Below are 15,358 nucleotides of genomic sequence, written 5' to 3' on the forward strand. Positions count from 1 at the left end.
AATACACAAAGAAATTAAAAACGTGCTTAATAAACACAAAGAATGTCGTACACAAAGGTTAATATAATATCTGATCTTACTCATCCTTGCAGACTTGAATATTTTTAGAACGTAACAACGCGCTTTTAATTGAAATATTTAAAAGAGGTGCGTGCGTATCTTCTTAACCATAAACAAAGAATTTTCTCGATGGACGGTTATTTTAGATGCAGGAACTGAATAATACACGATCTATCTCACAAAGAACACTTCTCTTAAAATGGATAAAACGAGATTTAACAATGAATAATAATAATAAGCCATTGACTGAACCTTGAAGGTTCTTCAACCTTATAGATGTACTAAAAAATTTGTCTGCATTGTGGGCGGGCTAATAATACCGGAAAAATTGTTGATTATTTTTATTGTTGAAGTGGAGTTAATTTATTTACTTGATTTTCAAAATATTTATAAAATAATTACTTTACAAGTAATTATAGGGAAAACAAACTAAAACAACCTAGTTATCTTACTTGGTGATACTACGAGGACCGCATTTGGTTTCATAACAGCCTTAGACCGGCCGAGTTCCGCCACCCCCACCCCCAACAACTCATTATGTCTGTCGCCTACTTAAATTTTGGTAAGATGAGACACCCAGAATAGGAACAGTATTTGCATCTATTAGCAAGTAAAAATATAAGTTTATGAACAATAATAATAATATAATGAATTATTAGAACTACTATTTTTGACTTCTTTTCTTTACACTTGTATTGCAATTTTTATTGTAGGCCTATCGGCGATAAAGTGTATGTTTTCCCTGTCATCGAACTTCCATGAGATCAATTTATTTATTTTATTATTACAACATTTAAAATAGTTAAATAATATGATTTTTCAAGATATTCTACCATCAAGTTCAAGATAGTCATCTCCTCCGTCATCATATTTTTTGTTTCTTTTGAGAATCCTTTTATAGTCTTTTTCGTAATTTTTATTTTCAACAATTTTAAAAGTAAGTGATTCATGAAAATCAAAATCATTTCTTTGAGATAAGAAATATTCTACTATAAACGAATAAATTTTTAGGTAATTTTCCTCAAAGAAAATGTTCTTTTCTATTAGCCAATCCTTGTTCCACAATTGTTTCGGGAAATCAAATTTGCGGGAGTGGTATGACGCTTTATTCAAAATGTTAACGTTTTTTTTTTTGTCTTTCGGCAAGTTTGGAATTAACGTCTTCTCAAACCATTCTTCATATAGATCCCCGTCCATTTCGTCGTGGTAATCAGCGGTTTCCTTCTTGGGCAAGAAAGTTAATTCGGCCCATGTCACAAAACCAGTTTCACTTCCAGCATGAAGAACAAACCGGGGACCTCTTTGGGTTGGAGCTTTCAGTCCAGTGGAGAGCCCTTTTATGAAGGCATCTCATGGATTCTTGATTGTTGTGTCCCTCCATTCCTTTTTGACTCAAGTGCCAACGTTAGTCCAATTGTCATCGGTATAAACAAGGTTTACATTCTACTTCTTCCTCAATGTTTTTATTTGTCTGAGGTACTTATGTCTCCAGGATATGATATCTTTTTTTCCCATCATTATCGAATCTCGACCTTTTTTACCGTATTCAAATCCCATGTCATTTAGTAGCCTACGAAATGTGGTTTTTGAAAAACCTGGTAAGTCCTCATCATCCTTCACTCTGTTTATTATACTGTCGACGGTTGATGGTATGTTTTCCAAAAAAAAATCATGGAAAATTTTCTTTATTCGAGATTTCACTTCCTCATCGTAAGTATTCTCACGTGAATTGGACTGGAAACTCTTTTTCTTCCTTTTTTGTATCGGTTTTGTACACTCACACCACACATTTTCGAAACTTTCCACCATAATAGTCAAGCTGCAACCATTTTTGAAGTTCAGATGATTGTTCAATACATTTAACACCACACGTTTTACTTGCACACTAAGGGTCATACCATGTTTGAAATTCACGATTGATACTGGCAACGGCTCCATGACGTAGGTACTTTCATCCGCTTGGGAGAATGAAATAAAACTGAGCTTTCATAGTTTTTGCCAAAAAGTTTTTAGTTGGTTTTGCAAACAAATATGTTTGCTTTGCGTGGACAATGGGGATTAAAACTGATTCGCTTCTTCTAATGAAGGCTATTGACAATTGATAAATATAGATAGAGATTCGAAGATTCCGATTTCTTGCAGAATTTATGGTTTTTGAACGAAAGTCACATTCACTTGAGTGATAATATCGATCAACTAACAACTTGATTCTTTGTATTTGAATGCCCTGATCTGATTGTAGAGAAACAGCTTCATAGCGAACGAGTCAATAGCGTTTTAAGACACATTTAGGCTATTTTATTAAATCTTTTATACAGTTATAGTAATCGATGCAGTATATACAATGGAAGATGTGGTGTATTTAGCAGTATTTTATTTGCAATATAAATTTATAAGAAACAAAAATAAAACGAGGAATGTGAATATTTCCAATACTTAGTAAGAAAAGACAACAAAATAGGTATTTTCATACATTTTTTTTTATTTCCCGGTTTTTTTATAGCGTTCTCCGCCTTCCGGTTCCCAGTTTCCAGCTACGTTGGTCATTCCATTCGCCAGGGTGAAGGTTTCTTTCCGACATTGCTTTCTGAATGCCGCCCAGCCAGGATAGTTTTGGTCTTCCTCTCTTCCTTCTTTCCCTTGGCGTCCATTTTAAAATTTGGTTTGGCAGCCTGTCGTCGTCCATTCTTTTCACATGATCATACCAGATCAGTTGTCTCCTTTGAATTTCGTCAATGATGGTTGACTTGACTCCCATTATATTTCTGATATGGTCATTTTGTATTCTATCAAGCCTTGATTTTCTAGCTGATCTTCTCCAGAAGTCCATTTCCAATGCAAGTAGGCGTCGCTCAAGGAATTTAGTAAGTTGCCATGTTTCGCATCCATAGAGCACTATACTTTTAAAGATGGAGTTAAAGAGGAGATGCTTTCTTTGATTTGATAGTTCTTTTGACCATAGCATCGGGTTTAGGCATCCTATCACCCTTTTTCCTTTCACGATTCTTTGCTCTATCTCTTTTTCGGTGCGCCCACTCTTGTTGATTGTTGTTCCCAAATATATATATTCCTCACAGTTCTTGATTGTTTCATGTTCGTTGACCATTAGATTTTCTACTTCATTCCCGATGCATAAGTATTGCGTTTTGTTTCTATTTACAGAGAGGCCCCATTCTTCATATGTTTTAAACGACCGTCTCGTCATGAATTTTAAATCTTCCTTGTCTGCTGCCACTACTACTTTGTCGTCCGCAAAATGTAGAGTGTATAATGTTGTATCGTGGTCAAGTTGGATCCCCATTCCTGAACATGATCTTCTCCAGTGTTTTAGTGCTTCATTTAAATAGATCTTAAATAGTATTGGAGAGAGGCAGCATTCTTGTCGTAAGCCTTTTGTTACTGGAAATTCTTCTGATAAGGTGTTGTTTAGTTTGATTTTTGATGATGCTTTATTGTATAATTGTTTGACTGCGGCGATGATCGTGCTATTTAATGAAGATCGTTCAAGAGACTGCCACACCTTTCTCACAGGAATTGTGTCATATGCTTTTGTGAGATCCACAAATAAAAGATGTATTTCCTGATTTCTTGCAACTTTCTTTTCATTCAGTTGTGTTAGGGTAAATATGTGGTCTACGCAAGCTCTAAATCCTGCTTGCTGTTCAATTTCTTGAGGTTCGTATTCTTTCTCAATCATGTTTTTTAAGATTTTACCAAACAGCCTGCTAAAGGTACTGGTGACAGAGATACATCTGTAGTTTCCGCAAATATCTTTTGGACCTTTTTTGTGAATTGGAGTAATCCATGCTTCTTTCCAACTATTCGGGATTTCTTCCCCATTTAAGTATCTTGTGAATAGCACTTTAAGATAGCTTATTAGTTTTGGTGTTCCGTTTTTTAGAAGTTCTGCTGGTATGTTCTCCGGCCCGGATGCCACCTTGTACTCGTATTCGTTGAGGTGAGTCAGTATTATAAATATCTCTGTCTTCATTCAGTTCCCTTGCGTAATGATCTTTCCATGTATCTATCTGGATGGGCTGTATTCGACTTTTATTTGATGTCTCGGTTTTCAGGGTTTTTATTAATTTCCATGCCGCTGATGATCGCGCTCCTCCGATGTAACAGTCAACTTCTTTACATTTTGCATTCCATGTTTCATTTTTGTTGTTCCTTGTCATATCTTTAAATATTCTTTGCTGTTCTTTGTATATTTCTTTATCTTCAAGATTCTTAGTGTTCAGCCATCTTTTGTACGCTTCCTGTTTCTTATTTCTTTGCTCTTCAAGCTGTGTATTCCAAGTGATTTTTCCCGCTGATCTGTGGACTGTTCTGGTTTCTTCGCCTAGAGCTTCTTGGGCTGCGTGGTGAATACAGTCAGTTATATGTTCGTATAATTGGTTGGTTTCAGCAGTTAGGTATTCCTCGAGTAGTTTTTCATTTAATCTATTTTGGTATAAGATTTTAGTGCTATATTCTTGTAGGCTTCTGACATTATGTCTAGTATTTAAACCGACCTGATTCCTGATATCAACCAGGTACCGACTATAATTTTAAATCGTGTGTGTGTTTTATGTGGATATACTCCTTGAAATTCTAAGCGGGCATTATTAAACGCTTCCAGAAGTTCCAAAACTAAACTTAACCTCTTAACTAGGAGATGTTTCTTGGCGGCCACTATTCTTAGACGGCATTTACATTCTCTTGGCTTTGTAGATAATATATGTGACGACGAAGAGGAAACCTATCATGTCCTCTGAATGTCCACACTGGTCTACTGGAGGTGGCTATACCTTGGTTCGGCGCCATTCAGCCGAGCCTGCTGAAGGAGATACCTTAGGAAGTTTGCAGATTTCTGTAAGGCCACAAGTCTATTAAGGGACTAGACGCCTCAAGTAGTAGAATGGGCTCAGACTCTAGTGTGGGTCCCTGGTGATCATAAGTAAATAGTAGAACGCTCCAGCGAAAAGTTGGTTCTCCAGATATGCCGTAGTCTGGGCCATCGCAGGCAAAATCCCAATGATACAAAGGTTTCTCAAAGAGTCTATTAGGAGTGTTTGAAGTGTTTAGAACTGTCCCCTGCCCTGAGTCCTCCATTTAACATTACCCTTATTCACCCGTTTTTTTGTTGAAAATAAGACAATAGTTTCAAATAAGTTTATTTGAAGTTTTGATTTCCACTTTGGAAATCGCTCTCAAAATGCAAAGCATTAATAAATTAAACAATTTTTTATAAGAAAAAACAATTTACAGTAAGTTGCATTAAGATGCCACAAAAAAATCGCTTCAGATCCGTATTTTTTGACGGCGGGAACCAACATTCAATATTCCAATATTCATCCTCGAATTGTCTACGAGGGAACATTATTGTACCTTTTGTTAGAGATCTACGAAAGTTTGCGGTGCATGAAATCAGATGCACAGGCAATCGTTTGAACGAGGTAGCGCAACCAACTATTTGTTCTGTTCTGTGCAGCTGACGGGAGGGGATACACGTCACGTTCAAAGCGCTCATATCGGCCAAATTTGTCATCACCGTAAGATTTTTATAACTTATAATTATACATATAATTATTTTGGTAGGCAATATGTTTTGCATCGTAAGCTCCTACAGTAGTAGTAAAAGAGTTGGACTTTTTATCGATTTCCTCGTGAAAATCGTAAAAAGCATCAATGTGAACTGTGGATTACAGCATCAAAGCTGAACAATATTTAATTTTTTTAAGAAAAGATGTACCAATAATTCCATATATGTTTAATCTTAAAATATACAAAAAATTTAGTTATTTATATTATTGCTTGATGACAATAAATTAGAATTGAAATAAGAAAAAAAATTACTCAGTTTATATATTTAAAACAGTCAATCTGTATTTACAATTCGACAAAAAGTGAGGTTAGGATTAGGATCTCAAAAAAATCATTATTCAAATAATTACTTAAACTCCAGCAAATATTGAAGAATTACGACGAAAGATACAACCGATTTTCAACAACAGAGGCAACAACTGTTTGTAAAATATTTATATTATTATTCAGTAATCCGCAAAATCGTTATGAAGCTTATTTACACCGCAATACTACAATTATTTGCACTTGTCAGTTATAAAAATTAACGCAAAATATATTGTTTAATTTGACGAATTCTATACATAAATATGTTACCATTATATGACAGCATTAACATGATTATGTCATTTTATTAACCATATTTGGAACAGTAAATTATTATTTACGGATCAAGATCCACGAAAATTATTTTATCATGCAATGATGTGGTATCGTTTTTTTACGTTTTATTACCATATCAAATAAACATGAAAGAATATGCGTCGTGTGGTATTTTTTGGTTAAATACAATATCGCACAAGGCTATATTGGTGTGTACATAATCAATAAGATAAAAATACAAACACATGTGAGTCTCGTATCACGTTACTCAAGAGCACAGCAAAAATGCGAATGTCAAATCTTATCAGACTTCATAGGGATAGAGGTGTTGTGTTGAGAGTAATCCAATTTCAGTTTTTATATTTTAATAAAACAGTTTTTCAACAGCGTGTTTAATTTTTGTTTACAAGTTTTTAGAGGTGCAGAAACCAAAAAAAAAGACAAAAAAGAAAATAAGTAGGTATGTGTATGTTTACTATTTTCCATTCAAATTGGAATTACGTTGGGTTGACTAATAGAATTCGAACTTAACATTCACCTAATTGGGAAGTTTAGTAATAGCTAGAATGACTTACGTTGGAATCGAAATACTGATATCAAAGACAGATGAATTCACAATAATCTTTCTTTTGATAGATGTCGTTACACGAATTGCTCTCGGCTTTGACATCTCTGATACAACACAGAACGCGTGTTCATATTTCAAGCAAAAGCAATTTCAAGCTTAGTGTAGGTTGTCGTAAAGCGCACTTATTCCCTATTACCTATTTCAAAAAAATGAGTAGCGGGTATACACTCCCTCAGGATAGTCTTATCAGCGAAAATGAATCAATCCCTGCCTTTCGTAGATTCCACGTTTTTCCTGGACCGGGAAACTAGTATCTGTTACTGTTTACGGCAGCTATGTTTTTAAGCACAACAAGGAAGCAAGGCAGAACAAGGCAGATGAAGGTTTCTGGTCGTACAGAAGATAATCTACCTAGGAGAAGGAAAACTCTGAAATTAAACCAAGGGTAGAAAGAAGTTTGAAGCTACGGAAAAAGCAATATTTTTGTAGGAAGAAAACCTTGACGACAAATTACCCGGCTCTTCAGGTTGGGGGGTTGGAGCGCTGGGCTAGCTCGATGTCAAAGCCTCGGAACTTGACAGGAACTAAAGACGATGACTTATACTATGGAAAAGGCAAATGAATACTGGTTGCTGGAGTATTCAAGATCTAAACACGAAAGAAACAGAGGTATTCAATAATAGTTTTAAGTACAAAATGGATATCACAGTACTAAGCGAAACCAAAAACAAGGGTCATGGTAATCAAATAAAAGAAGACGTGTAGACAAAAAAAATGAGTTTTTGGAAACTTTTGCTTCTATATTGGATAATAAAAGTGGTAAGAAAGAAATTATTATCCTAGACGATTTAAGGAAGTGTGGGTAGATACCCTAAAAGCCGTATTGTCTGACCGTTTGAAGTATAAAAAATAAATTATAGTGGAGGTCGACTTCTGTCAACAATATTCTCTGAAAATTTTAAACGGTCATTTCCAGCACAGTGACATACACAAGTATATGTTTTCGTATATGGACGCAACTTACGAGGAACCTTTAAGCAATAACTGACTATATTGTGATTAAACAACAGTTTTAGTTAAGTGTGATATACATCAAATATTTCCAAGTACCAAAAATAAAGCACGAAACGCAAACCAAAACCCACTGTGAATATCCAGAATACCCTAAATACAATTTACCTAGATAGTTTCCAAAATTAATCTATAAGATTCTTATTCAAAATAAGAGTAGCGGACAAACTAGTGAAACACCAGTAGAAACGCCGGAGGAAAAATACACAAAACTTAAAAGTGTCTGTACGCTGCTGATATGGAAGCATTAGAGGGAAAAGGTGATAATAAATATAAAGAATCCAAAACCGTATTGGTGGATACAATCAAAAAGATAAGACCAAGTAATGAAAAATGGTTTAGTACAGGAACACCAAAGGATGGAAAATATATGCCATGTACAAGTATGAAACAAAAAATCATTAAAGAAGGCTAAAAAAGAATTCTGTGATAAAAATATAGTGAGATTGATAGACTCCTCAGACTCTCAAAGTAAAGAGCTGCCTGGAAAACAGTTCATTTATTAAAGCCAGACAAAAAAGAGGTTTGAACAACTGACCCGATTGAACTATTAAACTGGAAGAAATATTACGAAGAACTTCTTAGTGATAATAGGACAAATTTTCTCGATCTGAGCTATGAAAGAGTATACAGAGACGGTTTAGCAAAAATATGGAAAGAAGGTATCAAAGAGGCGACGAGGAGAAATTTGGATGAAGGCTCCTGGAATGATAAAAAAGAAAGGCGTAACTGAGTTAGCTCTAAAAAATCGAAAAATTCAAATCTCCTACTCATCAAAAGTTTAATGTAGTAATAAATATAGTAATGAAAAATGGGGTAAGACATATTAGTGACGAAAAGTTCATGAACAGAAACTTCCTCTTGCTTTAAACATCTTTGAAAATAATAGATACCCAAAACATATCATCAGAAAACTGATATTTAACTGGGACATTTTTGACGGTACCTTTGATATCGGAGCAGTACGTACAACCGATTCAATATAAAAAACTGTCATTGATAAAGCATTTGAAGTTGTTAAATATAATGTATTATAAAACAGACAACTGTTTTCCAAATAAGACTCCAACTCTTTATAAAACCAATGTTATCTACAGTTGCCTGGTTCGGATTGTCAGAGTTTTTACGTCGGTCAAACTTCACAGCGGCTCAAACAGAGAATAACACAACACTGAAGTGAGAAATAAAAAGAGTGCGGCAGTTGACCATCATTTAAAAACTGGGCACCACTTTGGCTACTCAAATATTTAGGCTTTGAAGCAAGAAAGTAATTACGAGTATAAAAAAAGATTGTTTTTGAAAATTTGTCACATTAATAAAGAAAAAGAGGCAATCAATTATAAAGCAGACACGGGATAGTTAGGCAATATCTACTGTATTATTCTAAATATTTTAAATTAATTTTTCTGTGTAAGCAATAAAATTTTAATCATTCTGTATATTTTTAACGTATATAAAAATGACTAATTCTATTCCGTGTTCAATGAGTTACTTGTGTTATTTTATGTTTGCTTTTTGTGTTTTTAATCACTAATTATATACCCATGTGATATTGTCAGTACTGTTTTGAACGAAGTTGAAAATGTTTAAAGTACTCTAAATCTGTTAGTCAATAATTTGTAACAACGTCTTTTTATTATTTTTATTCAAAATTATATTGAAGTTTTCTCCTGATGATGCTAATAAATAATTAGTACTGCGTCTAATATCTTGTAGCAACAGTGTAATTTTGGAAAACTGAATAATTTCTGTCGTAATCCGAAATATTTATAGGTTCTACACCTAAATTTCTCGAAGGAAACATGAATCTATTTATTTGTACACGTTGGATACAAAAATTCAAAGGAACAGTAATAGCAGTGGTAAAAAGCGTCGAAAGTTCTCCAACGAATTCCTCATCGTTTTTTTGACAAACATCTATGACAAAATGGGACGTCTATTCGGACCTTATTATTTTCACCTGGTACCCACATTAAAAAAAACTTTCAAATTAGTCTATTACTAACGAAGATATTGTAATTTTTTTGCCTATTGCATATGGGTTTTAAATATTTTTTAGCATTTCTAGCTCGTTTCCTTTACTACTTTGCAACAATTTTTCGCTAAAAAATATTTATCAATATCTGTAAATAATAATTAGTATTACTGTTAGATGTATATGCACCTCACCAAACAACTAAAATTATGTTTATAATATACAATACCAAATTTTCCAGTTTTATTGTCCGCCATCAGGACTATAATATTGATTTGTTTTCATTTTTTTATGATTTTTGTTCCATATAATCAACTTACTCTCGCAAACAAGACTAAACCAGCTGGAAGCCCTTATTTTATTCATATAAATAGTATATTCTGAAAAATTTCTATTTGAATTGAATTTGAATATAAAGTTGTATATTTAGATTTGAATATAAATTGTTCTAAAGTAAATTTGGACAAAGAATCATTACTGTCAACATCATTTTACGTCACAAAGAGTTTATTTTCCTTGATGCTTTCCACATGGTGTAAGTTTGGAATATTTTTATTAGATTTACAGAACTTGTGAGTCACTGACAAATAAAAAGAATACAAGATCGGGATTACTATCAACTGTCTTAAAATATCGTGGCTGTGTTTGTGTTTTGGTAGTCATGGTTAGCATAAATGGTATGAAAATTTGTTCCAGTGACTGCAATAAATATTTTTCTGACAACTTTCAGTGTGAATATAAAATAATAATATTGCTTCAGCAAAATGGGAAGTATTTTTAAGAATATCAGAACAAAGGTTCTTATTGTTCTCAATCGTAATTTTATTCTAGAATGACTGTTAAAAATATAAACACATATTGTACGGGAGGATGAAATTGTTTGAAGACAAAAAAGTAGGTATGTAACTTCCATCATGATCATTGAAAAGAAGATGACCCGTATTCTTCCATTGGTAATCCTGTTTGTGGTGGTACTCTTCGATTGGTCGTCAAGTTTGTGATTTTTCTGCTGGTATACTTCTTTCGCTTTCCTCTTCTTTTTCTTATTTGAATAATTACTTTCTACTTTTTTGATTAATATGTGGTCAATTTTATTGATCTCCATGTTCATTTGTGAAATTCTATTAGTCTAAAAACTAAAAAAAAAAATAAAAAAACCGAGTTGATTTGAAAAATTTGTGCACAGTTTATTATTAATATAATGAACTGTAAACTACAAAAAAATTATTCAAAATGGCCGCTATTTGTCTGAATAAAGGGCCTATGTCTGTTAGGCGATTCATCTATCGCTGTATGGACGACATCCACATTGTCGCACATTGTCCACCACTTCTACCAGAGTCTATTTCAATGACTCTTAATTATGGTGTCGTCTTGTGCAAACCATGTCCTCTAAAAATATCCATAATTAGTAGTCAAATAGATTAAGGTCTGGGCTGGTCAACGGCTATATGATTTTCAAGCCACTGTTGAGTTGTTTTCGCCTTATGCGCAGGTGTAGAGTTAAAATATCCCGCTGATAATTTCTCGCCACTGTTTTACCGCCGTTTTCACAAAAATGTAAAGAAGTGACGCCGCCATAGGACGCTCCCCACCAAACCATCACTGAGGCAGAAAAATGTCCTCGTTTGATCTGTGACACTATTTTGCGGACTTCCTTGGATGACTGTGCCAACCCCCACGCCAACCTCCAGCCAAACTACGTCATCATCGACGGTATAAATGAATCGTCCGCTGTTCCCAGTAGCATTCCGTCCGGCTCGCGGAAATAAGAGTACTGCTAACTGCTGGGGCAATTTTCCCTGCCTGTCGTAAGAGGCGACTACTGGGAAGGAATGAAGAGGCAGAGAGCCGTCGCTCGAGGTGTCGGGTTTGTAGAAACGCACGCAGGGCGTGCGTACCGCAACACAGGTACTACGGGGAGTGTACTGCTTCATGTAACACGCCACCCTCAAATGGTTTCGGACTCGTAGGGGCTAGTGGTTAGCTAACTGTCGTATGCCGAAAGGCCAGGTAGACCAGGGTCCAGCTGATGCTTTATCATCAGAGGGTACACGAATTCGTCCGCTATTCCCAGTAGCAATAATGCGTTGGTTAGTGATCAGTGTAGTAGTGTCTGATTTCTTTACAATTTTTGCATTTGCCTCGTCATATGGTAAGATCATAGTAGAAGAAAAATTGGACTATGTAGAATATCGTTCATTATTGATTCTTGATATTACACACATGGTAATACGTTTTAATACTGGAATCAGATTATAAGAACATGTTTGCTGTACAGTTGAAACATAATTGAATAAAAAGAATAACTCCATTGGAGCATTGTACAAATGTATTTTAGAACAATTTTGAGAATGGTATTCATTGTTATTTTTGAGAAAACGGAATAACAGAATAGAAAATTTAATGCCATAACGATGTGAGATAAATTCTTGCAGTAATAATATATATTTAAACATATATAATATGTCATTCATTGAGTGTTAATGATAACTAACAAAAAAAAGTTTTTACAATAAAAAATATTGCTATAAATAGTAAAAAAACACATACCGACTGTATTTTCCTTTTGTTTTCAAAGTTCACGGTCTCTCGACGGGGAAGTTGGAATAACCTTTTTTACACTTGAGTGTGCGTCCATGCGTGCCTTGCAGATATTTTATTAATATTATGCATCACATTAATGTACAAGGAATTCATTTATGCCCATATATCATTTAAAGCATATTGAGGAAATGTGGGCGAAGGTTCTCGATTTAATTTGTTTGTTTGTTAAGACAAAGTGCGGAAATCGCAGATAGCATTTCATCATTTTATTTGTATATATACAGGATTGACCGACATTATTTGGGCAACAGAATAAAATGATGTCGATAACATAATACGGGAAGATGAAAACTCATATAGTACCAGCCGAAGATGGTTACAAACAAGTTAAATACCAATGAACAAGTGAGATAGGAAACATAACAAAAATTTTAGATAAAATAGTTAAAGAAAAGAAGGTACCACGACAATGGAAAACATTGATATTTATAAAAGACGACACAAAAGAACCCAGCCAGCTAAAGAGGAATATCACTACTGAAAACTGTATCAAAAGTTTTCACCAAAATTGCAACTGATATTGCAACAGTCTCCATCTTTAAAATTCGTCAAGGTGGGACCGAGTAAGAAACGAAGATATAAGACAATAATGCAATATTAAAAAAGTGAATAGAATGGAGACTACCAGGTAGAACACCAAAGGATGGCGAGACAGCAGCTCGTTGAAATCGCAAATATTATTAAACGCAATCCAGTAGATACAAGTTATGGACCTAGCGTAACAAGAAGAAGAATTCATAATATAATAGGCCAAATAATAGAACATTCATAATATTAAAGATAAAGGCACTAAAAAGTGTCGTTTTAATAGGAGATTGGTCGCAAGTAAGCAAGCAGTTGTAGTAAACCCAACTTGTAGGGACTTGCATGCCCATCAGGACATATGGGCATTCAATTAAGACCACTATTCCGAGCCCCAATGCTTCTCAGGCTATCATCAAAATGCTTGCCATATGGGAGTCCTGGGTACAACGATCCTTATATAAAATCTTCTGAGATCGATTTGCTGGTGCTTGCCCGGGCGCCAAGTCCACGCTCCGGGCTTGACCCTGTTCGGCGACTCTACTTAAAATAATATTTTGAATAGAAATAGCAAGAGCAGCATTTATAAAGATCAAACAATTTATTTATTGTAGCAGCCTTAACGTAAGGTAGTGTACTTTCGGTCGACTTCTAGTGCGAAAGGTCGAAAGTTTTTCCAAATTGAAGAGGTTAAAATATAAATTCAAAAATGTTTTCTAGAATCGTAAGGCCAACTGTGGTAGCAAGTAGAAACGTCAGCACGTCTTTTACACTCTCCTGGAGTAGCTGCTGATTTGTCTCACATTGAGACTGCAACTAAAGTAAAGGGATTCAATGGTCCTGAATGTCTAAAGGATGCTTTGAAAAACGCTGACGTAATTATTATTACAGCTGGTGTACCCAGAAAACCTGGTATGACCAGTGACGATTTGTTCAGCACGAACGCCGGAAATGTAAAAGCTTTAGCCGAATGTGCCGCAGAAGTAGCACCATGTGCGCTTATTGGTATCATTACCAACCCTGTTAACTCTGCTATTCCTATTGCCTGTGAAGTACTCAAAAAGCCTGACAAACTCGACCCCAAAAGTCTGTTTGGTATCTCCACCTTGGACATTGTCCTCGCTAACGCCTTCATCGCAGACGCTAAAGGACTTAACCCCAAAGATGCTAATGTTCCCGTTATCGGATGTCACTTTGGCGTCACCATCATTCCCCTAATCTCCATTGCCACTCCTTCAGTATCATTCCCCGCTGACCAATTTACTAATCAATCGTAGTTCGCTACGATTGTCGCACGAGCCCTTATTTCCGTTGAGATTATCGATTTACGGTGGGATCGATCCTTGCCAGTAGACCAGATCTTTAGACGGACGAACATGGGTATTATAATCTTTTCGATGTTGGAACTCGGAATTGTCTGTAGACGACTTACATACCTGGCAGGGTATTGTACCTGGTAGAGCAGTTTCCACGCTGCGATCTATTGAGACTCGGCCCTCAGCTTGGGGATTCGTCTGGTCGGTTAGACGAGACCCCTGATATTAAAAAATAAAGAAAGCCGTTTTTAAACTTTGACCACAAGGATACAAGAAGCTGGTACTGAGGTAGTAAAAGCCAAAGCTGGAGCAGGATCCGCAACGCTCTCCATGGCATACGCCGGTGCCCAATTTGCCAACTCCCTCCTCAGAGGTCTGAAAGAAGAACCAAACATCATCGAACCAGCCTACGTCCAATCCGACGTTACCGAAGCCTTATACTTCTTCATACCTCTAGTTTTAGGCAAGAACGGACTTGGGTCTTTAAAAACTCAGCGATTTCGAACAAGATTTGCTCAAGAAAGCACTCCCCGAACTTAAGAAGAATGTCGACGCCGGTGTCAAATTCGCCAATCAGTAAAATAAAATGACTGATAGAGTAACGACTGTAGAACTCTCCAGAGAATGAAAAAAAAGCTAAGAAAGAAATATCACCCTGAAAACACGAAAGATTGAATACTTTGGACACGCCAATGCAGGAGAAGAATATCCTGGCTTAGAACTTGCGAGATTAGGTCTTAGCTTTGTATTATAATACTATAGATAGGTTTGCACAAATGAAGAGGAAGAAGAGTCGATCAAAAAACTTAAGCAGCAGTTTAATTAGTAAATGAGTAACCGAATAAATGCCAAATTCTATGAATTTTAGTGAAAATAGTTTAACAGAACTTATATAATAATCTAACAATTTTAAATGTAAATTTATAGAGTTTTTATTCATATTCTACTTGATCTACCTTTCTCGAATTAAACTAAAAATCATCCTGTATAAACGCGGAAGGTGTGGTGAAGAATTATTGTTACTTAATATGTAGCATATTAATAATAGCGCCGCGATAATTAACTTTTTTT

At 35.2% G+C, this 15,358-nt stretch overlaps 1 protein-coding gene and 1 pseudogene across 3 annotated transcripts in view; both read left to right on the forward strand.

The window, feature by feature from the left end:
• The window catches only part of LOC140435149 (protein fem-1 homolog CG6966), a 239,290-nt gene that overhangs the window by 163,188 nt on the left and 60,744 nt on the right, over window positions 1–15,358 (forward strand). The gene's annotated exons all lie outside the window — the stretch shown is intronic.
• On the forward strand, window positions 13,645–14,867 carry LOC140433540 (malate dehydrogenase, mitochondrial-like; annotated as a pseudogene).

The sequence above is a fragment of the Diabrotica undecimpunctata genome, chromosome 2, assembly GCF_040954645.1.
Source record: "Diabrotica undecimpunctata isolate CICGRU chromosome 2, icDiaUnde3, whole genome shotgun sequence".
Classification (NCBI taxonomy): Eukaryota; Metazoa; Arthropoda; class Insecta; order Coleoptera; family Chrysomelidae; genus Diabrotica; species Diabrotica undecimpunctata.